Raw genomic sequence first — 22,683 nt, forward strand, 5'->3', positions numbered from 1 at the left:
ACGCTAGACCTTTTTCTTCACTTTTTGCCTTCTCTTAAGGGAACTTCATACTCCAACAGGAGCAGTGCAAGAGCTGGGGGGCGGCCCTTATACCCACAGGTGTTGTTCAGCAACCAGTCACAGGCCGCAGCCGCCCTCTTTCAAAAGGGCTGGGCGCAAGGTCTGCGCAGGGCTAAGAAACCATCCCGGGGGTGAAAGAAAGAGCAAGCTGGACCAGAGCCCATTGTCCAGGAGTCGGCTAAGGAAGAAGTTGAGATGGTTGCCCGTGCCTGGAAGCGAAGCTGCTTTTCAGTCAGCTTCTCTTTTCTTAGGGCACGTTGTCTGCAAAGATGTTCAGCCTGTGTTGCCCTGTAAATTGGTCTGCAGGTTACTAGCTATGGCTTCCAGCTCGGCGGGAGGCCCAGATACTATGGAAATGAAGCCTGCTATTATTAAAAGTAAAAAGCCACAACGCTGGTGGCCACCACGCCCGCTGCGGCTGCTAAGAGTGATAGCAGTAAGACTGAGAATACTAGGATTTTGCAAGGCCTAAAGAGTGCAAGAGAGAAAGCGAATGTAAAAGAAGCAAGTGTGCAGTGTAAAAAGTGAATGTAAAAATGGCATAGAGGAGAGTGACCCCTGCTGGTGGAAGTGAGGAAAAGCAAAAGCCTACAGCACCTGGTATTCCCAGGCGGTCTCCCATCCAAGTACTAACCAGGCCCGACCCTACTTAGCTTCCGAGATCAGACGAGATCGGGCGTGTTCAGGGTGGTGTGGCCGTAAGCAGAGACAGGCTTCTCACTTACTCCTCTTCTACTTTGCAGCCTGGCTGCTGGCAGCATTTTGCACTACTTCACGCTAGACCTTTTTCTTCACTTTTTGCCTTCTCTTAAGGGAACTTCATACTCCAACAGGAGCAGTGCAAGAGCTGGGGGCGGCCCTTATACCCACAGGTGTTGTTCAGCAACCAGTCACAGGCCGCAGCCGCCCTCTTTCAAAAGGGCTGGGCGCAAGGTCTGCGCAGGGCTAAGAAACCATCCCGGGGGTGAAAGAAAGAGCAAGCTGGACCAGAGCCCATTGTCCAGGAGTCGGCTAAGGAAGAAGTTGAGATGGTTGCCCGTGCCTGGAAGCGAAGCTGCTTTTCAGTCAGCTTCTCTTTTCTTAGGGCGCGTTGTCTGCAAAGATGTTCAGCCTGTGTTGCCCTGTAAATTGGTCTGCAGGTTACTAGCTATGGCTCCCAGCCTGGCGGGAGGCCCAGATACTAAGGAAATGAAGCCTGCTATTATTAAAAGTAAAAAGCCACAACGCTGGTGGCCACCACGCCCGCTGCGGCTGCTAAGAGTGATAGCGGTAAGACTGAGAATACTAGGATTTTGCAAGGCCTAAAGAGTGCAAGAGAGAAAGCGAATGTAAAAGAAGCAAGTGTGCAGTGTAAAAAGTGAATGTAAAAATGGCATAGAGGAGAGTGACCCCTGCTGGTGGAAGTGAGGAAAAGCAAAAGCCTTCAGCACCTGGTATTCCCAGGCGGTCTCCCATCCAAGTACTAACCAGGCCCGACCCCGCTTAGCTTCCGAGATCAGACGAGATCGGGCGTGTTCAGGGTGGTGTGGCCGTAGGCAGAGATAGGCTTCTCACTTACTCCTCTTCTACTTTGCAGCCTGGCTGCTGGCAGCTCTTTGCACTACTTCACGCTAGACCTTTTTCTTCACTTTTTGCCTTCTCTTAAGGGAACTTCATACTCCAACAGGAGCAGTGCAAGAGCTGGGGGCGGCCCTTATACCCACAGGTGTTGTTCAGCAACCAGTCACAGGCCGCAGCCGCCCTCTTTCAAAAGGGCTGGGCGCAAGGTCTGCGCAGGGCTAAGAAACCATCCCGGGGGTGAAAGAAAGAGCAAGCTGGACCAGAGCCCATTGTCCAGGAGTCAGCTAAGGAAGAAGTTGAGATGGTTGCCCGTGCCTGGAAGCGAAGCTGCTTTTCAGTCAGCTTCTCTTTTCTTAGGGCGCGTTGTCTGCAAAGATGTTCAGCCTGTGTTGCCCTGTAAATTGGTCTGCAGGTTACTAGCTATGGCTTCCAGCCCGGCGGGAGGCCCAGATACTATGGAAATGAAGCCTGCTATTATTAAAAGTAAAAAGCCACAACGCTGGTGGCCACCACGCCCGCTGCGGCTGCTAAGAGTGATAGCGGTAAGACTGAGAATACTAGGATTTTGCAAGGCCTAAAGAGTGCAAGAGAGAAAGCGAATGTAAAAGAAGCAAGTGTGCAGTGTAAAAAGTGAATGTAAAAATGGCATAGAGGAGAGTGACCCCTGCTGGTGGAAGTGAGGAAAAGCAAAAGCCTACAGCACCTGGTATTCCCAGGCGGTCTCCCATCCAAGTACTAACCAGGCCCGACCCTGCTTAGCTTCCGAGATCAGACGAGATCGGGCGTGTTCAGGGTGGTGTGGCCCTAAGCAGAGACAGGCTTCTCACTTACTCCTCTTCTACTTTGCAGCCTGGCTGCTGGCAGCTCTTTGCACTACTTCACGCTAGACCTTTTTCTTCACTTTTTGCCTTCTCTTAAGGGAACTTCATACTCCAACAGGAGCAGTGCAAGAGCTGGGGGCGGCCCTTATACCCACAGGTGTTGTTCAGCAACCAGTCACAGGCCGCAGCCGCCCTCTTTCAAAAGGGCTGGGCGCAAGGTCTGCGCAGGGCTAAGAAACCATCCCGGGGGTGAAAGAAAGAGCAAGCTGGACCAGAGCCCATTGTCCAGGAGTCGGCTAAGGAAGAAGTTGAGATGGTTGCCCGTGCCTGGAAGCGAAGCTGCTTTTCAGTCAGCTTCTCTTTTCTTAGGGCACGTTGTCTGCAAAGATGTTCAGCCTGTGTTGCCCTGTAAATTGGTCTGCAGGTTACTAGCTATGGCTTCCAGCCCGGCGGGAGGCCCAGATACTATGGAAATGAAGCCTGCTATTATTAAAAGTAAAAAGCCACAACGCTGGTGGCCACCACGCCCGCTGCGGCTGCTAAGAGTGATAGCGGTAAGACTGAGAATACTAGGATTTTGCAAGGCCTAAAGAGTGCAAGAGAGAAAGCGAATGTAAAAGAAGCAAGTGTGCAGTGTAAAAAGTGAATGTAAAAATGGCATAGAGGAGAGTGACCCCTGCTGGTGGAAGTGAGGAAAAGCAAAAGCCTACAGCACCTGGTATTCCCAGGCGGTCTCCCATCCAAGTACTAACCAGGCCCGACCCTGCTTAGCTTCCGAGATCAGACGAGATCGGGCGTGTTCAGGGTGGTGTGGCCGTAGGCAGAGACAGGCTTCTCACTTACTCCTCTTCTACTTTGCAGCCTGGCTGCTGGCAGCTCTTTGCACTACTTCACGCTAGACCTTTTTCTTCACTTTTTGCCTTCTCTTAAGGGAACTTCATACTCCAACAGGAGCAGTGCAAGAGCTGGGGGCGGCCCTTATACCCACAGGTGTTGTTCAGCAACCAGTCACAGGCCGCAGCCGCCCTCTTTCAAAAGGGCTGGGCGCAAGGTCTGCGCAGGGCTAAGAAACCATCCCGGGGGTGAAAGAAAGAGCAAGCTGGACCAGAGCCCATTGTCCAGGAGTCGGCTAAGGAAGAAGTTGAGATGGTTGCCCGTCCCTGGAAGCGAAGCTGCTTTTCAGTCAGCTTCTCTTTTCTTAGGGCACGTTGTCTGCAAAGATGTTCAGCCTGTGTTGCCCTGTAAATTGGTCTGCAGGTTACTAGCTATGGCTTCCAGCCCGGCGGGAGGCCCAGATACTATGGAAATGAAGCCTGCTATTATTAAAAGTAAAAAGCCACAACGCTGGTGGCCACCACGCACGCTGCGGCTGCTAAGAGTGATAGCGGTAAGACTGAGAATACTAGGATTTTGCAAGGCCTAAAGAGTGCAAGAGAGAAAGCGAATGTAAAAGAAGCAAGTGTGCAGTGTAAAAAGTGAATGTAAAAATGGCATAGAGGAGAGTGACCCCTGCTGGTGGAAGTGAGGAAAAGCAAAACCTACAGCACCTGGTATTCCCAGGCGGTCTCCCATCCAAGTACTAACCAGGCCCGACCCTGCTTAGCTTCCGAGATCAGACAAGATCGGGCGTGTTCAGGGTGGTGTGGCCATAGGCAGAGACAGGCTTCTCACTTACTCCTCTTCTACTTTGCAGCCTGGCTGCTGGCAGCCCTTTGCACTACTTCACGCTAGACCTTTTTCTTCACTTTTTGCCTTCTCTTAAGGGAACTTCATACTCCAACAGGAGCAGTGCAAGAGCTGGGGGCGGCCCTTATACCCACAGGTGTTGTTCAGCAACCAGTCACAGGCCGCAGCCGCCCTCTTTCAAAAGGGCTGGGCGCAAGGTCTGCGCAGGGCTAAGAAACCATCCCGGGGGTGAAAGAAAGAGCAAGCTGGACCAGAGCCCATTGTCCAGGAGTCGGCTAAGGGAGAAGTTGAGATGGTTGCCCGTGCCTGGAAGCGAAGCTGCTTTTCAGTCAGCTTCTCTTTTCTTAGGGCGCGTTGTCTGCAAAGATGTTCAGCCTGTGTTGCCCTGTAAATTGGTCTGCAGGTTACTAGCTATGGCTTCCAGCCCGGCGGGAGGCCCAGATACTATGGAAATGAAGCCTGCTATTATTAAAAGTAAAAAGCCACAACGCTGGTGGCCACCACGCCCGCTGCGGCTGCTAAGAGTGATAGCGGTAAGACTGAGAAAACTAGGATTTTGCAAGGCCTAAAGAGTGCAAGAGAGAAAGCGAATGTAAAAGAAGCAAGTGTGCAGTGTAAAAAGTGAATGTAAAAATGGCATAGAGGAGAGTGACCCCTGCTGGTGGAAGTGAGGAAAAGCAAAAGCCTACAGCACCTGGTATTCCCAGGCGGTCTCCCATCCAAGTACTAACCAAGCCCGCCCCTGCTTAGCTTCCGAGATCAGGCGTGTTCAGGGTGGTGTGGCCATAGGCAGAGACAGGCTTCTCACTTACTCCTCTTCTACTTTGCAGCCTGGCTGCTGGCAGCTCTTTGCACTACTTCACGCTAGACCTTTTTCTTCACTTTTTGCCTTCTCTTAAGGGAACTTCATACTCCAACAGGAGCAGTGCAAGAGCTGGGGGCGGCCCTTATACCCACAGGTGTTGTTCAGCAACCAGTCACAGGCCGCAGCCGCCCTCTTTCAAAAGGGCTGGGCGCAAGGTCTGCGCAGGGCTAAGAAACCATCCCGGGGGTGAAAGAAAGAGCAAGCTGGACCAGAGCCCATTGTCCAGGAGTCGGCTAAGGAAGAAGTTGAGATGGTTGCCCGTGCCTGGAAGCGAAGCTGCATTTCAGTCAGCTTCTCTTTTCTTAGGGCACGTTGTCTGCAAAGATGTTCAGCCTGTGTTGCCCTGTAAATTGGTCTGCAGGTTACTAGCTATGGCTTCCAGCCCGGCGGGAGGCCCAGATACTATGGAAATGAAGCCTGCTATTATTAAAAGTAAAAAGCCACAATGCTGGTGGCCACAACGCCCGCTGCGGCTGCTAAGAGTGATAGCGGTAAGACTGAGAATACTAGGATTTTGCAAGGCCTAAAGAGTGCAAGAGAGAAAGCGAATGTAAAAGAAGCAAGTGTGCAGTGTAAAAAGTGAATGTAAAAATGGCATAGAGGAGAGTGACCCCTGCTGGTGGAAGTGAGGAAAAGCAAAAGCCTACAGCACCTGGTATTCCCAGGCGGTCTCCCATCCAAGTACTAACCAGGCCCGACCCTGCTTAGCTTCCGAGATCAGACGAGATCGGGCGTGTTCAGGGTGGTGTGGCCGTAGGCAGAGACAGGCTTCTCACTTACTCCTCTTCTACTTTGCAGCCTGGCTGCTGGCAGCTCTTTGCACTACTTCACGCTAGACCTTTTTCTTCACTTTTTGCCTTCTCTTAAGGGAACTTCATACTCCAACAGGAGCAGTGCAAGAGCTGGGGGCGGCCCTTATACCCACAGGTGTTGTTCAGCAACCAGTCACAGGCCGCAGCCGCCCTCTTTCAAAAGGGCTGGGCGCAAGGTCTGCGCAGGGCTAAGAAACCATCCCGGGGGTGAAAGAAAGAGCAAGCTGGACCAGAGCCCATTGTCCAGGAGTCGGCTAAGGAAGAAGTTGAGATGGTTGCCCGTGCCTGGAAGCGAAGCTGCTTTTCAGTCAGCTTCTCTTTTCTTAGGGCACGTTGTCTGCAAAGATGTTCAGCCTGTGTTGCCCTGTAAATTGGTCTGCAGGTTACTAGCTATGGCTTCCAGCCCGGCGGGAGGCCCAGATACTATGGAAATAAAGCCTGCTATTATTAAAAGTAAAAAGCCACAACGCTGGTGGCCACCACGCCCGCTGCGGCTGCTAAGAGTGATAGCGGTAAGACTGAGAATACTAGGATTTTGCAAGGCCTAAAGAGTGCAAGAGAGAAAGCGAATGTAAAAGAAGCAAGTGTGCAGTGTAAAAAGTGAATGTAAAAATGGCATAGAGGAGAGTGACCCCTGCTGGTGGAAGTGAGGAAAAGCAAAAGCCTACAGCACCTGGTATTCCCAGGCGGTCTCCCATCCAAGTACTAACCGGGCCCGACCCTGCTTAGCTTCCGAGATCAGACGAGATCGGGCGTGTTCAGGGTGGTGTGGCCGTAGGCAGAGACAAGGTTCTCACTTACTCCTCTTCTACTTTGCAGCCTGGCTGCTGGCAGCTCTTTGCACTACTTCACGCTAGACCTTTTTCTTCACTTTTTGCCTTCTCTTAAGGGAACTTCATACTCCAACAGGAGCAGTGCAAGAGCTGGGGGCGGCCCTTATACCCACAGGTGTTGTTCAGCAACCAGTCACAGGCCGCAGCCGCCCTCTTTCAAAAGGGCTGGGCGCAAGGTCTGCGCAGGGCTAAGAAACCATCCCGGGGGTGAAAGAAAGAGCAAGCTGGACCAGAGCCCATTGTCCAGGAGTCGGCTAAGGAAGAAGTTGAGATGGTTGCCCGTGCCTGGAAGCGAAGCTGCTTTTCAGTCAGCTTCTCTTTTCTTAGGGCACGTTGTCTGCAAAGATGTTCAGCCTGTGTTGCCCTGTAAATTGGTCTGCAGGTTACTAGCTATGGCTTCCAGCCCGGCGGGAGGCCCAGATACTATGGAAATGAAGCCTGCTATTATTAAAAGTAAAAAGCCACAACGCTGGTGGCCACCACGCCCGCTGCGGCTGCTAAGAGTGATAGCGGTAAGACTGAGATTACTAGGATTTTGCAAGGCCTAAAGAGTGCAAGAGAGAAAGCGAATGTAAAAGAAGCAAGTGTGCAGTGTAAAAAGTGAATGTAAAAATGGCATAGAGGAGAGTGACCCCTGCTGGTGGAAGTGAGGAAAAGCAAAAGCCTACAGCACCTGGTATTCCCAGGCGGTCTCCCATCCAAGTACTAACCAGGCCCGACCCTGCTTAGCTTCCGAGATCAGACGTTTTCAGGGTGGTGTGGCCGTAGGCAGAGACAGGCTTCTCACTTACTCCTCTTCTACTTTGCAGCCTGGCTGCTGGCAGCTCTTTGCACTACTTCACGCTAGACCTATTTCTTCACTTTTTGCCTTCTCTTAAGGGAACTTCATACTCCAACAGGAGCAGTGCAAGAGCTGGGGGCGGCCCTTATACCCACAGGTGTTGTTCAGCAACCAGTCACAGGCCGCAGCCGCCCTCTTTCAAAAGGGCTGGGCGCAAGGTCTGCGCAGGGCTAAGAAACCATCCCGGGGGTGAAAGAAAGAGCAAGCTGGACCAGAGCCCATTGTCCAGGAGTCGGCTAAGGAAGAAGTTGAGATGGTTGCCCATGCCTGGAAGCGAAGCTGCTTTTCAGTCAGCTTCTCTTTTCTTAGGGCGCATTGTCTGCAAAGATGTTCAGCCTGTGTTGCCCTGTAAATTGGTCTGCAGGTTACTAGCTATGGCTTCCAGCCCGGCGGGAGGCCCAGATACTATGGAAATGAAGCCTGCTATTATTAAAAGTAAAAAGCCACAACGCTGGTGGCCACCACGCCCGCTGCGGCTGCTAAGAGTGATAGCGGTAAGACTGAGAATACTAGGATTTTGCAAGGCCTAAAGAGTGCAAGAGAGAAAGCGAATGTAAAAGAAGCAAGTGTGCAGTGTAAAAAGTGAATGTAAAAATGGCATAGAGGAGAGTGACCCCTGCTGGTGGAAGTGAGGAAAAGCAAAAGCCTACAGCACCTGGTATTCCCAGGCGGTCTCCCATCCAAGTACTAACCAGGCCCGACCCTGCTTAGCTTCCGAGATCAGGCGTGTTCAGGGTGGTGTGGCCGTAGGCAGAGACAGGCTTCTCACTTACTCCTCTTCTACTTTGCAGCCTGGCTGCTGGCAGCTCTTTGCACTACTTCACGCTAGACCTTTTTCTTCACTTTTTGCCTTCTCTTAAGGCAGTGATGGCGAACCTATGGCACGCGTGCCAGAGAGGGCACGCAGAGCCCCCTCTGCTGGCACGCGTGCTGTCGCCTTGATCGCTCACTAACGGCGAATCCGATGCAGGATTCCCCGTTAGTGAGCGATCGCTGCCTTCAGCTGGTTGTGCAAATGCGCATCCAGCTGAAAGCTGTCAGTGTAGCTCAGTGTAGGCCACGCGTACTACGCGGCCTACACTGACTACAGAGTGTGACCTCTGAACAAGCGCGGGCGTGATGACGTAAGTCATCAGCGCGCGCAGTGAACAGAAGAGAGAACACCCGGCAGCTCTTCAGGTAACTATATTGTGTTTGTTTGCACTGTCAGGGGAGGGGGGCAACGGTAGACATTTCATGTTGTGTAGGAGGGGGCTACTGTAGACTTTCATGCTGTGTGGGTAGGGGGCTACTGTGGACCATTTTATGCTGTATGGGAGGGGTCTACTGTGGACCTTTCATGTTGTGTGGGAGGGGGCTACTGTAGACTTTCATGCTGTGCGGGTAGGGGGCTACTGTGGACCATTTTATGCTGCTACTGTGGATCTTTCATGCTCTGTGGGAGGGGGCTACTGTGGACCAGTTCATGTTGTGTGGGAGGGGGCTACTCTGGACCATTTCATGCTGTGTGGGAGGGGGCTACTGTGGACCAGTTCATGTTTGTGGGAGGGGGCTACTGTGGACCAGTTCATGTTGTGTGGGAGGGGGCTACTGTGGACCAGTTCATGCTGTGTGGGAGGGGGCTACTGTGGACCAGTTCATGCTGTGTGGGAGGGGGCTACTGTGGACCAGTTCATGCTGTGTGGGAGGGGGCTACTGTGGAGTATACAGGTATAATCCTGTGTGGGGGCCACTGTGGGCCAGATTGTACTGTGTGGGGGGCCACTGAGGGGCAGATTGTACTGTGTGGGGGGGCCACTGAGGGGCAGATTGTACTGTGTGGGGTCCCCTCACTATGTATATCACACAGTATTTGTTTTATAGCAGACGTGAAATTAGTACAGGATGTAATAACATTGCACGGTAACTATAAAACAGATCCTGTGCGATGTAAATAGTGAAAATTAATTGTTTAAAAGTACAGAATGCAGAGACCTTTACCTTTCAGTACAAGATCTGTAAAGCCCCAGTCACATGACTGTAATTTGTGGGTCCGCAATTGTGGACCCACAGAGTTTTAAGGTTAAATTGCCGTGTTGGCACTCCGTGATAATTTATTTGGTTTTGGGTTGCAGTTTAGGCACTCGGTCTCAAAAAGGTTCGCCATCACTGTCTTAAGGGAACTTCATACTCCAACAGGAGCAGTGCAAGAGCTGGGGGGGCGGCCCTTATACCCACAGGTGTTGTTCAGCAACCAGTCACAGGCCGCAGCCGCCCTCTTTCAAAAGGGCTGGGCGCAAGGTCTGCGCAGGGCTAAGAAACCATCCCGGGGGTGAAAGAAAGAGCAAGCTGGACCAGAGCCCATTGTCCAGGAGTCGGCTAAGGAGGAAGTTGAGATGGTTGCCCGTGCCTGGAAGCGAAGCTGCTTTTCAGTCAGCTTCTCTTTTCTTAGGGCACGTTGTCTGCAAAGATGTTCAGCCTGTGTTGCCCTGTAAATTGGTCTGCAGGTTACTAGCTATGGCTTCCAGCCCGGCGGGAGGCCCAGATACTATGGAAATGAAGCCTGCTATTATTAAAAGTAAAAAGCCACAACGCTGGTGGCCACCACGCCCGCTGCGGCTGCTAAGAGTGATAGCGGTAAGACTGAGAATACTAGGATTTTGCAAGGCCTAAAGAGTGCAAGAGAGAAAGCGAATGTAAAAGAAGCAAGTGTGCAGTGTAAAAAGTGAATGTAAAAATGGCATAGAGGAGAGTGACCCCTGCTGGTGGAAGTGAGGAAAAGCAAAAGCCTACAGCACTTGGTATTCCCAGGCGGTCTCCCATCCAAGTACTGAACCAGGCCCGACCCTGCTTAGCTTCCGAGATCGGGCGTGTTCAGGGTGGTGTGGCCGTAGGCAGAGACAGGCTTCTCACTTACTCCTCTTCTACTTTGCAGCCTGGCTGCTGGCAGCTCTTTGCACTACTTCACGCTAGACCTTTTTCTTCACTTTTTGCCTTCTCTTAAGGGAACTTCATACTCCAACAGGAGCAGTGCAAGAGCTGGGAGCGGCCCTTATACCCACAGGTGTTGTTCAGCAACCAGTCACAGGCCGCAGCCGCCCTCTTTCAAAAGGGCTGGGCGCAAGGTCTGCGCAGGGCTAAGAAACCATCCCGGGGGTGAAAGAAAGAGCAAGCTGGACCAGAGCCCATTGTCCAGGAGTCGGCTAAGGAAGAAGTTGAGATGGTTGCCCGTGCCTGGAAGCGAAGCTGCTTTTCAGTCAGCTTCTCTTTTCTTAGGGCGCGTTGTCTGCAAAGATGTTCAGCCTGTGTTGCCCTGTAAATTGGTCTGCAGGTTACTAGCTATGGCTTCCAGCCCGGCGGGAGGCCCAGATACTATGGAAATGAAGCCTGCTATTATTAAAAGTAAAAAGCCACAACGCTGGTGGCCACCACGCCCGCTGCGGCTGCTAAGAGTGATAGCGGTAAGACTGAGAATACTAGGATTTTGCAAGGCCTAAAGAGTGCAAGAGAGAAAGCGAATGTAAAAGAAGCAAGTGTGCAGTGTAAAAAGTGAATGTAAAAATGGTATAGAGGAGAGTGACCCCTGCTGGTGGAAGTGAGGAAAAGCAAAAGCCTACAGCACCTGGTATTCCCAGGCGGTCTCCCATCCAAGTACTAACCAGGCCCGACCCTGCTTAGCTTCCGAGAGCAGACGAGATCGGGCGTGTTCAGGGTGGTGTGGCCGTAGGCAGAGACAGGCTTCTCACTTACTCCTCTTCTACTTTGCAGCCTGGCTGCTGGCAGCTCTTTGCACTACTTCACGCTAGACCTTTTTCTTCACTATTTGCCATCTCTTAAGGGAACTTCATACTCCAACAGGAGCAGTGCAAGAGCTGGGGGCGGCCCTTATACCCACAGGTGTTGTTCAGCAAGGGGGGGACGTGGCTAGCCGGCTGGGAGTGCGGACGTGTTCACTGGAGCTCCCAGTGATTCTGTCCGAATCTCCTCGGCATCCCTTCTTATCTTACCTGCCTTGGGTCAGTGGCACTGTGTGGTCTCCCCCGGACCCCTGGGGACTGTTTCGCTGGACCATTTTTCCTCCCTGAGACCTCCGGAGGACTCCTCGCGGCCTGCGGCCTACTCACCGCTCCGAAGCGTGCCGCCATCTTGGTGATCGGGCCTTCCTCATCCGTGTGCTGTGCGGCGGTCGGGTCCCGTCCTGCCTCCTCTGGATCCTCCCTGGTGGTGAGCGGAGCCCGTCCAGCTGTGGGGCACTGGTTAGCTGTGCTTCTCCGGTCCTCCTGCACTCGTGGAAGCCGACGTGTAACCTGCGGCCTACAGCCGGCTGTGGACGGCGGCCATTTTAAGTGGACCCTGCGGTGCTTCTCCTGTCCTGGGATCGTGACGGCCGGCTTCAGTCCTCCTTCCCTGCGCTTTGATACAGGCTGCTGTGTGAAGGTGAGCGGTGCTTCTCCTGGCCCCCTGTGTGCTATCTCCGGTGTCTGCTCCTAACCTGTGTAACCTGCTGTGCGGCCTGTATATTACTACATTGGGACTGGCAGTGGTGGCGGCCATTTTGTGAAGCACTAGTGCTCTGCGGCGGTTGGGAGAGTGTTGAGCCCCTACACTATCATCAGGGGGGCTCCTCTCCTTCCCCCTGGATTTTTCTGGACACTGACCCCTGCTCCCCTGCCTGAGTGATATTACTTTCCGTGAGTGCTGAGCCCCTACACCACCATCAGGGGGGGCTCCTCACCTGCCACCTGGACTGGACTTTACATATTACTTGGCCTGCTCACTGTCTATTTTGGTTGAGTCCTTTGTGAGTGCAGAGCCCCTACTCCACCATCAGGGGGGGCTCCTCACACTGGGCTCTCGTGGACTTCCATTTGCCTGTGTGTCCCCACTGACGGCCACTTATCTCACCATGTTGGATTAAATCGTTAACAGTGTCACCTCTGGCGGCTCTCAGCTGATTGTTAGGCTTCTTGTTATATGGCCCCTAACGCCCTGTTGGAATTTGCTGCTGTCTGACCTCCTGCACTGCTCCACGAACTTTGTCCCTGTCGCATGGACTTGCCCTCCTGCCCTATCGGCTTCGGTTACATCCCTGGTCATTCCTGTTGTTTCTACCATGCCTCGGAAGAAACCGTCCTCCTCCAAAACCCCTAGGAAGCTCTCTGACTTCTTCTCGAGCACCATGTCGCACTCGCTACCTTCTTCACCATCAGGTTCCCGCTCTCCGGCGAAGTCGCCTTCACGGTCTGAACTGGTGGACTCACTGCCTGCAGAGGGCTCTCTCTCAGCTGATCATCTTCCTCTGCTGGCTGATGGTGGTAAGAGAAGTTTTGTTGTGTCTCCTCAGGGTTCTACATCTGGCAGGGAGCCAGTGAGTAAACGGGTCGCTGATGTCCTCTCTGCCTCCGTTGCTACTTCTGCTTTGGTTCATCCGGACATCTCTGATTTCCCAGCCTCCTCAGACCCTGTAACATGTGATACCTTGAAAGGGATGCTGGTCCTTCTGCAGGCGGGGATTAACAAGACTGTCTCCTCTGCGGTGGGCAAACTGCGGCAGGATATCGATGCTTTGGGAGAGCGGACTGACCATCTTGAGAATAAAATGGAGGAATTCTCGTCTGCTCATAATGACTTGGTTGACGCTCACAACACTCTGGAAGCGGAGGTCAGATGGCTCAAAATTAAAGCTGCTGACGCTGAGGATCGGTCTAGACGCAATAATATTAAGATCCGTGGTGTCCCCGAAGATGTGGCATCGGAGGACTTGATGGCCTGTGTTCAACGTCTCTTTAAAAAAATTCTCCCGCATCTTACTGAACTGGAGCTCACACTGGATCGGACTCATCGTATTCCTAAAGCGAACTCTGCTCCTGCGGATGTCCCGAGAGATGTGTTAACGAGGGTTCATTTCTATCAAGTTAAGGACTCGATTCTTGCAGAAGCCAGGAAATGTGGTACCTTACCAGCTCTGTTTGCATCTATTTCCCTGTTCCCCGATTTATCCGCAGCTACTATGCAGGCCAGACGTGAACTGGCTCCCATCACCAAGATCCTCAGAGACCGGGGCATACGGTATCGTTGGGGCTTCCCTACCAAGCTGCTGATTCCCCGCAATGGGGTTTTCCATTCCGTCCCTGATGTGGAGGCGGGCATGTCCCTCCTCCATAAATGGAAGCTTGCCCCTGCTGACTCTCATTCATCTGCGCCCGAATCCTCAGTGCGGCCTTCTCATCTTACTAAGGAATGGACTGTGGTGGGCGGTCGTAAGTGAATCTGTTAGCCGCCTCGGCGGCCTGACTCGCCTTGCCTAATGTTATGACTTTATCCTTTGTTTTAGGTGACCTGTGTGCCTTTCTAATACTCGCTCCCGCTGAGTGTTACTGACCTGTTTTTCTCCCCCCCCCAGCTGATTACTTATGGTTATTCGGTGTTTTTTGACACTATGCTATTTTGTTTGCATTATTTGTTCTTGTTTCATACCTGGAATGTCGTATGCTTATTATGCCTGTTCACACATATTTTATGCATCCTTCATTTTCTGTGTAGCCACCTGGGTCTTCCGCCATTTTTCTTTAGTCTGTCACTATGGTACTCCGTATCTCTTCACTTAATGTTAGGGGTTTGAATAGCCCCTGTAAACGGAGTTCTGTCTGGAGAGAGGCCCGTCGCCTTCGCTGTGATGTGCTCTTTCTCCAGGAGACTCATTTTTGTGTTGGTAAAAGCCCTAAGTTTTCTAATCCCTCTTTCCCTCATATATATCAGGCCTCTTGCAATGCTAAGCGTAAGGGTGTTCTTATTGCTGTGCGGGATTCAGTAGCTTTTTCCCTTGAATCCACTTTAGTTGATCCCGGAGGCCGGTTTCTGGGGCTTAATTGCCTTATTAACAATGTTAAGTATACTTTAGTGACTGTTTATTTCCCGAACCGTTCACAGGCACAGTATTGGAAATCTGTGCTCTCCAAGATTCGAACTTTTGCTACTGGTATGTTGATCATCGGTGGGGATTTTAATTGCTTAGTAGATAATTCTCTAGACTCCTCCAACCCCAAGAGGCGCTCCCCTATATTGTCTTCCTCTTTGATTGATCAGGGCCTTTATGACGTCTGGCGCTGTCAACATGGCGGGGAACGAGATTATAGTTATTTCTCTTCTTCGTCCTCCTCTTACTCCCGTATTGACTTCTTTCTCACTGATAAAATTGGGCTGATGCAGACGGAATCTACGGATATTGGATTGATCACCTGGACTGATCATGCTCCGGTGTCCCTCTCTTTACATGAGAAGTTTTCCACTGCTATGCCCACCCAGTGGCGCTTGAATGAGTATATCCTAGACCACCCCTCCTATGGCGAGCACCTCCGTGAGGCCCTGAGGGAATATTTTTCCCTCAACTCCCCCTCAGTATCAGACCCTCATGTGCTCTGGAATGCTCATAAGGCATATATGCGAGGGATGCTTATTCAGGCGTGCGTGAGGGCCAAAAAGGAACGATCTAAAGATATAGATGCTGCACTTCGCTCCCTATCCTCCCTCTCCGCAATTAATAAGCTTAACCCTACTCCCACTGTCTCTGCGGAGATTAGGCAATGTCAGCTCAGATTGCAAGGCCTTCTGGCTTGTCAACAGGACTTAGCTTTTAAGCGTTTTCAATGTCAGGCCTATGTGCATAATAGTAGGGCTAGTGCCTTTTTAGCCAGGAAAATCAAACAGTCGTGCCCCAAAACCCGTATTGCCCATCTCGTGGATGACTCGGGTATTAAAGTGATTGACCCCCGCCTTATTGCAGAGCAGTTTCGCCTATATTATAAGTCGTTATACAATCTTAGGGATGATCCCCAGACATACCAACCATCTAAGGAAGAAATTGATAGATTCTTAGATTCTGTGGCCCTGCCCCGCCTTTCCCCTGCGCAGTCTGCCTCCCTAGCCTCGCCTATCACTTTATTTGAAGTTACGGAAGCCATAGCCTCACTGAAACCGCTGAAATCCCCTGGCCCTGACGGCTTTTCAGGGATCTAGTACAAGAAATACGTAGACATTCTGTCCCCTTATCTTTTAGCTGTGTTCAGAAAGGCGGCGGAGGAGCAATGCTTCCCGGAAGAAATGCTGTCGGCCACTATCGTGACCATCCCTAAACCTGGCAAATCTCCCACTGTCCCGGCTAATTTTAGACCTATTTCCCTCCTGAACACGGATATTAAACTGTACGCTAAAATCCTTGCTGAGCGGTTGCTCCTCCTACTCCCCCAGTTGGTTAGTCCTGACCAGGTAGGTTTTGTATTTGGTAGGCAGGCGCCAGACGGCACACGGAGGTTCATAGACCTTGTTCAGAAAGCCGAAAGAGATGGTACGCCTTCTTTGCTTTTGGCTTTGGATGCTGAGAAGGCTTTTGATAGGGTCTAGAGATGAGCGAGTACTGTTCGGATCAGCCGATCCGAACAGCACGCACGCATTGAAATGAATGGACGTAGCCGGCACGCGGGGGGTTAAGCGGCCGGCCGGCGTCAAAGCGGAAGTACCAGGTGCATCCATTCATTTCAATGCGTGCGTGCTGTTCGGATCGGCTGATCCGAACAGTACTCGCTCATCTCTAATAGGGTCCACTGGGGTTACTTAGACAGCCTTTTGGATAAGTTTGGTATGGGGTCGGTCTTTAAATCTGCTATTCTGGCTCTGTACTCCCACCCGTCGGCTCGTGTGCTCTCATCGGGCTTTCTATCTGAGCCCTTTCGGATCTCGAATGGTACCCGCCAGGGTTGCCCTCTTTCCCCTATTATCTTTGCGCTTGTGATGGAGCCCCTGGCGGAGTCCATTCGGTCGGCGGGAAGTATTGAGGGTATTACTGTGGGTCGCCAGCAGCATAAAATCGGCCTATATGCTGATGATGTTATACTGGCCCTGACTTCTCCTGGTTCCTCCTTGAGTGCTGCTACGGAGGTCCTAGAGGGATTTGGTAAAGTCTCTTATTATAAGGTAAATTCCTCCAAATCACAGATATTGCCTGTTATCATCTCCCCCTCGTTGAGACGGGATCTCAGTTCTCAATTCCCCTATCAATGGAATGACTCCCGTGTAACTTATCTTGGCATCTCCCTGATGGCCCCTAGTTCGGATCTGTTCTCTGCTAATTACATTCCCCTTCTGACCAAAGTTACTTCTCTTCTTGCCTCTTTTTCACAACCGATGTTGTCTTGGGCTAGCAGAATTGCCATTGTCAAAATGATGGTGTTACCCTTAATCCAGTATATGTTCCGTACAGTCGCCATCCCCCTCCCTGACTCATATTTTACCAAGCTTCAGTCTATTCTTTCCAACTACATTTGGGAGGGTAAGAGATCTAGGGTCCGATTTAAGGTGATGACGCGCCCTTGGTCCCATGGGGGTGCGGGTGTCCCAGATGTTAAAAAATATTATATGGCGTCTGTCCTAGATCAACTTAAGGTCGGGTGGGACGAGACTTTTAAATGGCGCTGGGCCGAAATTGAGGAATGCCTTCTGGATGCCCCGCTTATGAGTGTTTTACGCCCTAAGGATTTGAGCCCACCCATCATTTCCCCTCCCTTACTGAGTATTAGGTCTACGGTGTATGCTTGGCGTTATTTTTTGTCATATACCTCCAGAGAGGACCTGGTCCCTTTATCCAAATTACCCATACTATATTTAACCTCTTTTCTCCCCCAGCTGCGACTTCGTGGATGGGTCTCTAGGGGTCTCTATAAAGTTGCCCATCTGTATACGGATGACGGGCTTAAATCGTTCTCCATGTTACAGGAAGAGTTCCAGCTCCCTAAAACGGATTTCTTTAAATATTTGCAGTTGCGTCATTTTTTTCAATCCTACGAACCCTCTAGATTGACCTTTCCCAGGCTAGCCTTAAAACTGTGGAATAGGTCCTCGCCTGTTAGAGGTGGGTTATCTGTGTTTTATGGCTTTTCCCTCTGTCCCCCCGGAGCGGGTCAAGCCTCTTCACCTGCTTCGTTGGGAGACGGATCTTGCCAGAACCATCCCTCTGTCGGATTGGTATGTGGCAGCTGGGTTTGTTAAACGTGTATCTAAGGGGGCAGCACATTGGGAAACGGCTTTGAAAATTATGCTGAGGTGGTATAGGACTCCGATCCAAATGGTGCATATCGATCCTTCTTGTTCCAGACTCTGCTGGAGAGGATGTGGCCAAGTAGGTTCATTCTTGCACTTGTGGTGGGACTGCCCACCGGTACAAACCTTCTGGATAACGGTATTTCATTTCATGTCCACCATAGCTGGTTTGGATATCAGTCCTTCTCCTGGTCTCGCCCTTTGTTTCTTAGATATTGGTAGTTTCCCTTCGGAGATGCAGGTCGTGCTGGGGCAGATCGTGCTCGCAGCTCGGGCCATGATCGCTCGTCAGTGGAAGTCCGCTCTTTGTTTAACCTTAGCTGAACTATTTCACCATGTGAACTTGGCATGTACCTTGGAACATTTGTTGTCTAACAAAAACCATACCTACGCCAAGTTTCGATCCCAGTGGTCTCTCTGGATTTCGTATGTGGAGTCTACTAAGGGTGCTCTTTCTCCTCGGCCCCAGGTCGCCCCCATGGGGACCCCCTGATTACTACTTGCCTTTTATGTTGTTATCCCAGGTGGCTTTATTTTATTTTATTCAATTTTGTGGATGTATTTTGTGTTTCTCTGGTATTGTATTCAGGTATGTGGTTATGTTGTTCATGTTATTGTTTGGTTTGCTTGTCTTTTTCTGTTCCTATTTCGTCTCCCCTATTTCTCTTTTTCTTGCTCCTTTCCTGTTCCCTTTTGGTTGTGTTCCCCCTTTCATCCCTTTCTTGTCTTCTCGTAGAATTGGTGTCCTTGTAGCGTTTGTATGTCTGGTCTTTCGGTCTTTATATGTTTGGTCATGTTTGTGTCATCCATGTTTATGGGTTGCAACCCGAAGTTCCAGTTTGGATTCCTACTCTACTACTTGGACTTATGCCGATTCTTCTTATGTTTGTAGTTACTTTTTTATTATATTGTAAAATCTTTCTTCTTTTCAATAAAAATCATATTTAAAATGAAAAGGTGTTGTTCAGCAACCAGTCACAGGCCGCAGCCGCCCTCTTTCAAAAGGGCTGGGCGCAAGGTCTGCGCAGGGCTAAGAAACCATCCCGGGGGTGAAAGAAAGAGCAAGCTGGACCAGAGCCCATTGTCCAGGAGTCGGCTAAGGAAGAAGTTGAGATGGTTGCCCGTGCCTGGAAGCGAAGCTGCTTTTCAGTCAGCTTCTCTTTTCTTAGGGCGCGTTGTCTGCAAAGATATTCAGCCTGTGTTGCCCTGTAAATTGGTCTGCAGGTTACTAGCTATGGCTTCCAGCCCGGCGGGAGGCCCAGATACTATGGAAATGAAGCCTGCTATTATTAAAAGTAAAAAGCCACAACGCTGGTGGCCACCACGCCCGCTGCGGCTGCTAAGAGTGATAGCGGTAAGACTGAGAATACTAGGATTTTGCAAGGCCTAAAGAGTGCAAGAGAGAAAGCGAATGTAAAAGAAGCAAGTGTGCAGTGTAAAAAGTGAATGTAAAAATGGCATAGAGGAGAGTGACCCCTGCTGGTGGAAGTGAGGAAAAGCAAAAGCCTACAGCACCTGGTATTCCCAGGCGGTCTCCCATCCAAGTACTAACCAGGCCCGACCCTGCTTAGCTTCCGAGATCAGGCGTGTTCAGGGTGGTGTGGCCCTATGCAGAGATGGGCTTCTCACTTACTCCTCTTCTACTTTGCAGCCTGGCTGCTGGCAGCTCTTTGCACTACTTCATGCTAGACCTTTTTCTTCACTTTTTGCCTTCTCTTAAGGGAACTTCATACTCCAACAGGAGCAGTGCAAGAGCTGGGGGCGGCCCTTATACCCACAGGTGTTGTTCAGCAACCAGTCACAGGCCGCAGCCGCCCTCTTTCAAAAGGGCTGGGCGCAAGGTCTGCGCAGGGCTAAGAAACCATCCCGGGGGTGAAAGAAAGAGCAAGCTGGACCAGAGCCCATTGTCCAGGAGTCGGCTAAGGAAGAAGTTGAGATGGTTGCCCGTGCCTGGAAGCGAAGCTGCTTTTCAGTCAGCTTCTCTTTTCTTAGGCGCGTTGTCTGCAAAGATGTTCAGCCTGTGTTGCCCTGTAAATTGGTCTGCAGGTTACTAGCTATGGCTTCCAGCCCGGCGGGAGGCCCAGATACTATGGAAATGAAGCCTGCTATTATTAAAAGTAAAAAGCCACAACGCTGGTGGCCACCACGCCCGCTGCGGCTGCTAAGAGTGATAGCGGTAAGACTGAGAATACTAGGATTTTGCAAGGCCTAAAGAGTGCAAGAGAGAAAGCGAATGTAAAAGAAGCAAGTGTGCAGTGTAAAAAGTGAATGTAAAAATGGCATAGAGGAGAGTGACCCCTGCTGGTGGAAGTGAGGAAAAGCAAAAGCCTACAGCACCTGGTATTCCCAGGCGGTCTCCCATCCAAGTACTAACCAGGCCCAACCCTGCTTAGCTTCCGAGATCAGACGAGATCGGGCGTGTTCAGGGTGGTGTGGCCGTAGGCAGAGACAGGCTTCTCACTTACTCCTCTTCTACTTTGCAGCCTGGCTGCTGGCAGCTCTTTGCACTACTTCACGCTAGAACTTTTTCTTCACTTTTTGCCTTCTCTTAAGGGAACTTCATAATTTCAGGTTTAGCCAATCCCACATTTCCCAGGGTTTGGCCGAATTATATTCTGGGGTCTCTTCAGAACCTCAGAGTATAATGAATGGAAGTCCAATTGAAGAGATTAAACTTAACAGTGTTACTTACCTCTTCTGGGCTCCAGCACAAGCCTTCAACCTCTTCAGGCTTCCCAAATAATGTCTGGGACGACTGAGGCCTATGATTTGTCCATAATGATACATAGTCTCACTACGCCACTGGCCTCAGAGGTGACCTCTATACAATCCCCCCATTATTCCTGGATGCATTGGATTCTCTTCCAGGGTTCAATCTTACCGAGATCTGATGGACTGAGGCTGCCAGCCTTGCTCCTGTCTCCGATGCCAGGGATGCTTACCTTTCTTCCCCTTTACCCCTCCTTCCCTTTCTCCCCCCCCCCCCCCCTCTCATCTTTTTCTTTTCGCTTTCCTTTACTAGCTGCATACAAATTGTATTATATTGTCTTTGTTTTGTTGAGGATTGTTCCTTTTTTGGATTCTATTTCTCAGGTCCCATCCTACTTCTTTGTGATGTTTTTTTCTTTGCATTTTTATTGGTTATAAAGAATTTATAAAAAAAAAAATTAAAAAAATCCCCATATCACTGCTGAGTCCTGACAGTCACATGCAATTTGTAAAGAGGGCACTGCTGAGGCCTGTGATTAGCTATTTGCTTCCCCACCTCCCAATTGACATGAAATTTTTTATTTTTACATTCAGGTACCTTGTTTTTTTGCCGGACAAGGTACTAGTTTTATGAACTAGTAATAAATAAAAAAAAAGCGCAATTCTGCTATTAACTTTTGGGTTTCATTTCTTGAAGCTCTCATGATGCAATAAAAATTCCCAGTTACCTCAATTGTGTGGATTAGTATGAATATGATGATACAAAATTTACTTTTTTTTGCTACTCACTAAGAAATAAAAACAAACAAGCAAAAACATTATTTGCTCTGCATCACCATATTCTGTCTGACACCCATAAATTTTTATTTATGGAGCTGTGATTTTTTTTTAACTCACTTTGTAATCAACTTTATTTGCATAAAAGCAGCAACAAAAAATCGTAAATTTTTAGATTACTATTGGCTCTGATATTTTAAAGGACATTGCATAACTTTTTTTTTTTTTATGGTTTACCTCATTTTATATGTGTATTGGGGAAAGGGCTTGGTTTAAACTAGTAAAATATATACACATACACACAGGGGTGAACCATGGCTTTCTGCTGCCTGAGCAGACGTCAGAAAGCCGCCCCCCTCCCCGGAGGAGGGGGCAGAGCTGAGCGGAGGGGGCGGGCCAGGCCGAGCGGAGGGGGCAGGGCCAAACGGAGCAATCGTTTTTAGCAGGCAGAGAGCAGGCAGGGAGAGGACCTGTTCTCTGCCTAAGCGTGAGGGGTGGCTGCTAGGGCCACAATGTACATTTTTTCCCTATCAGAATATCTTTGTAGAAAGGGAAGAGATCCATGCAAACACGGGGAGAACATACAAAGTCCTTGCAGATGTTGTTCCTGGTGGGATTCGAACCCAAGACTGAGCCACCGTGTTGCCCCCTCAAGAAAAAAAATTATCTTTCTACCGTATTAGCCAGTGGATATGAAATGTAAAAATTGAGAGTCCTCAGTAGATACCTTTTTAATGGCTAACAAAAAATTATGACAGATTGCAAGCTTTCGCAAACACTCTATTTCTGTGTGCTTGCCTTCAGATATTGTGTTATACATGCCTGATGAAGGGACCTAGCAGTCCCGAAAGCTTGCAATCTGTCATAATTTTTTTTGTTAGCCATTAAAAAAGGTATCATTTACTGAGGACTCTCAATCTTTACATTTAGTATAGTGGTATTCAGTCACTGTATAGTGGTGTTATTTTGTTGTGGTGTTATGTTGTGGTAGTATTATCCATTCAAGTTGTAGAGAGATTATCGGTCACTGTATGGTGATATTATCTGGTTATGGTATGTTGGTATTAGAGTATTCGTATAATTATTAGGTATTAGAATCCCCCATTCCATGTAAAATAGTATAAAATTGGCAGAAACGCAATGCACCCCATTATAGTCTATGGGATCCATGGCTCACCGAGTTTTCAAGCGGATAGGCTTAGGCGGAAACCTAAATGCTAGTGTGAACCTCACATAAACATCAGTGTGTGTATTACACATATAATAATAATTTTTTTTTTAATTTATACAGCGCCAACATATTCCATAGCACTGTACAATTTGTAGGGTTCAAATACAGACAGATACGTAACAAAGAACGTCATTTCACACAATGGGACTGAGGGCCCTGCTCGCAAGAGCTTACAATCTATGAGGTAGAGGGGGTGACACAAGAGGTAGCAGGGGCGGTATTGCTTATCCATCATGTAACTAATATCTGTAGTGAATGGACAAGTCAATTCTGAGAAGTCCTGCCAGGCTAGAGCTTAACCTGAGGGGAAGGAAATAGCAGCTACCATGGGGGGAGGGGAGCCTCTACCCAGTCAGGACTCATTAGGTCACTTCCCACACAGCTGATACAGTACTGTACAGTATACAGCGCAGTATA

General features: G+C 50.0%; 9 non-coding genes and 5 pseudogenes across 9 annotated transcripts; all 14 read right to left on the reverse strand.

Moving 5' to 3' along the window:
* Window positions 1-645: 645 nt before the first annotated feature.
* Window positions 646-764, reverse strand: LOC142189973 (5S ribosomal RNA). Its single transcript, XR_012713915.1, has one exon. It is a non-coding gene; the product is annotated as a 5S ribosomal RNA (ribosomal RNA).
* Window positions 765-1,478: 714 nt separating this feature from the next.
* On the reverse strand, window positions 1,479-1,597 carry LOC142190103 (5S ribosomal RNA). The gene has a single exon (XR_012714037.1). It is a non-coding gene; the product is annotated as a 5S ribosomal RNA (ribosomal RNA).
* A 714-nt stretch (window positions 1,598-2,311) lies between these two features.
* Window positions 2,312-2,430, reverse strand: LOC142190078 (5S ribosomal RNA). Its single transcript, XR_012714014.1, has one exon. It is a non-coding gene; the product is annotated as a 5S ribosomal RNA (ribosomal RNA).
* A 714-nt stretch (window positions 2,431-3,144) lies between these two features.
* LOC142189699 (5S ribosomal RNA) lies at window positions 3,145-3,263 on the reverse strand. The gene has a single exon (XR_012713658.1). It is a non-coding gene; the product is annotated as a 5S ribosomal RNA (ribosomal RNA).
* Window positions 3,264-3,976: 713 nt separating this feature from the next.
* On the reverse strand, window positions 3,977-4,095 carry LOC142190164 (5S ribosomal RNA). Its single transcript, XR_012714094.1, has one exon. It is a non-coding gene; the product is annotated as a 5S ribosomal RNA (ribosomal RNA).
* A 714-nt stretch (window positions 4,096-4,809) lies between these two features.
* On the reverse strand, window positions 4,810-4,918 carry LOC142190525 (5S ribosomal RNA; annotated as a pseudogene).
* A 714-nt stretch (window positions 4,919-5,632) lies between these two features.
* On the reverse strand, window positions 5,633-5,751 carry LOC142189701 (5S ribosomal RNA). The gene has a single exon (XR_012713660.1). It is a non-coding gene; the product is annotated as a 5S ribosomal RNA (ribosomal RNA).
* Window positions 5,752-6,465: 714 nt separating this feature from the next.
* LOC142189725 (5S ribosomal RNA) lies at window positions 6,466-6,584 on the reverse strand. The gene has a single exon (XR_012713682.1). It is a non-coding gene; the product is annotated as a 5S ribosomal RNA (ribosomal RNA).
* A 714-nt stretch (window positions 6,585-7,298) lies between these two features.
* LOC142190430 (5S ribosomal RNA) lies at window positions 7,299-7,407 on the reverse strand (annotated as a pseudogene).
* Window positions 7,408-8,121: 714 nt separating this feature from the next.
* LOC142190405 (5S ribosomal RNA) lies at window positions 8,122-8,230 on the reverse strand (annotated as a pseudogene).
* A 2,013-nt stretch (window positions 8,231-10,243) lies between these two features.
* On the reverse strand, window positions 10,244-10,353 carry LOC142190536 (5S ribosomal RNA; annotated as a pseudogene).
* A 714-nt stretch (window positions 10,354-11,067) lies between these two features.
* On the reverse strand, window positions 11,068-11,186 carry LOC142189925 (5S ribosomal RNA). The gene has a single exon (XR_012713871.1). It is a non-coding gene; the product is annotated as a 5S ribosomal RNA (ribosomal RNA).
* A 7,866-nt stretch (window positions 11,187-19,052) lies between these two features.
* On the reverse strand, window positions 19,053-19,161 carry LOC142190527 (5S ribosomal RNA; annotated as a pseudogene).
* Window positions 19,162-19,874: 713 nt separating this feature from the next.
* On the reverse strand, window positions 19,875-19,993 carry LOC142191078 (5S ribosomal RNA). Its single transcript, XR_012714692.1, has one exon. It is a non-coding gene; the product is annotated as a 5S ribosomal RNA (ribosomal RNA).
* Between the last annotated feature and the right edge of the window lie 2,690 nt (window positions 19,994-22,683).

This window comes from Leptodactylus fuscus, chromosome 1, assembly GCF_031893055.1.
Source record: "Leptodactylus fuscus isolate aLepFus1 chromosome 1, aLepFus1.hap2, whole genome shotgun sequence".
Taxonomy (NCBI): Eukaryota; Metazoa; Chordata; class Amphibia; order Anura; family Leptodactylidae; genus Leptodactylus; species Leptodactylus fuscus.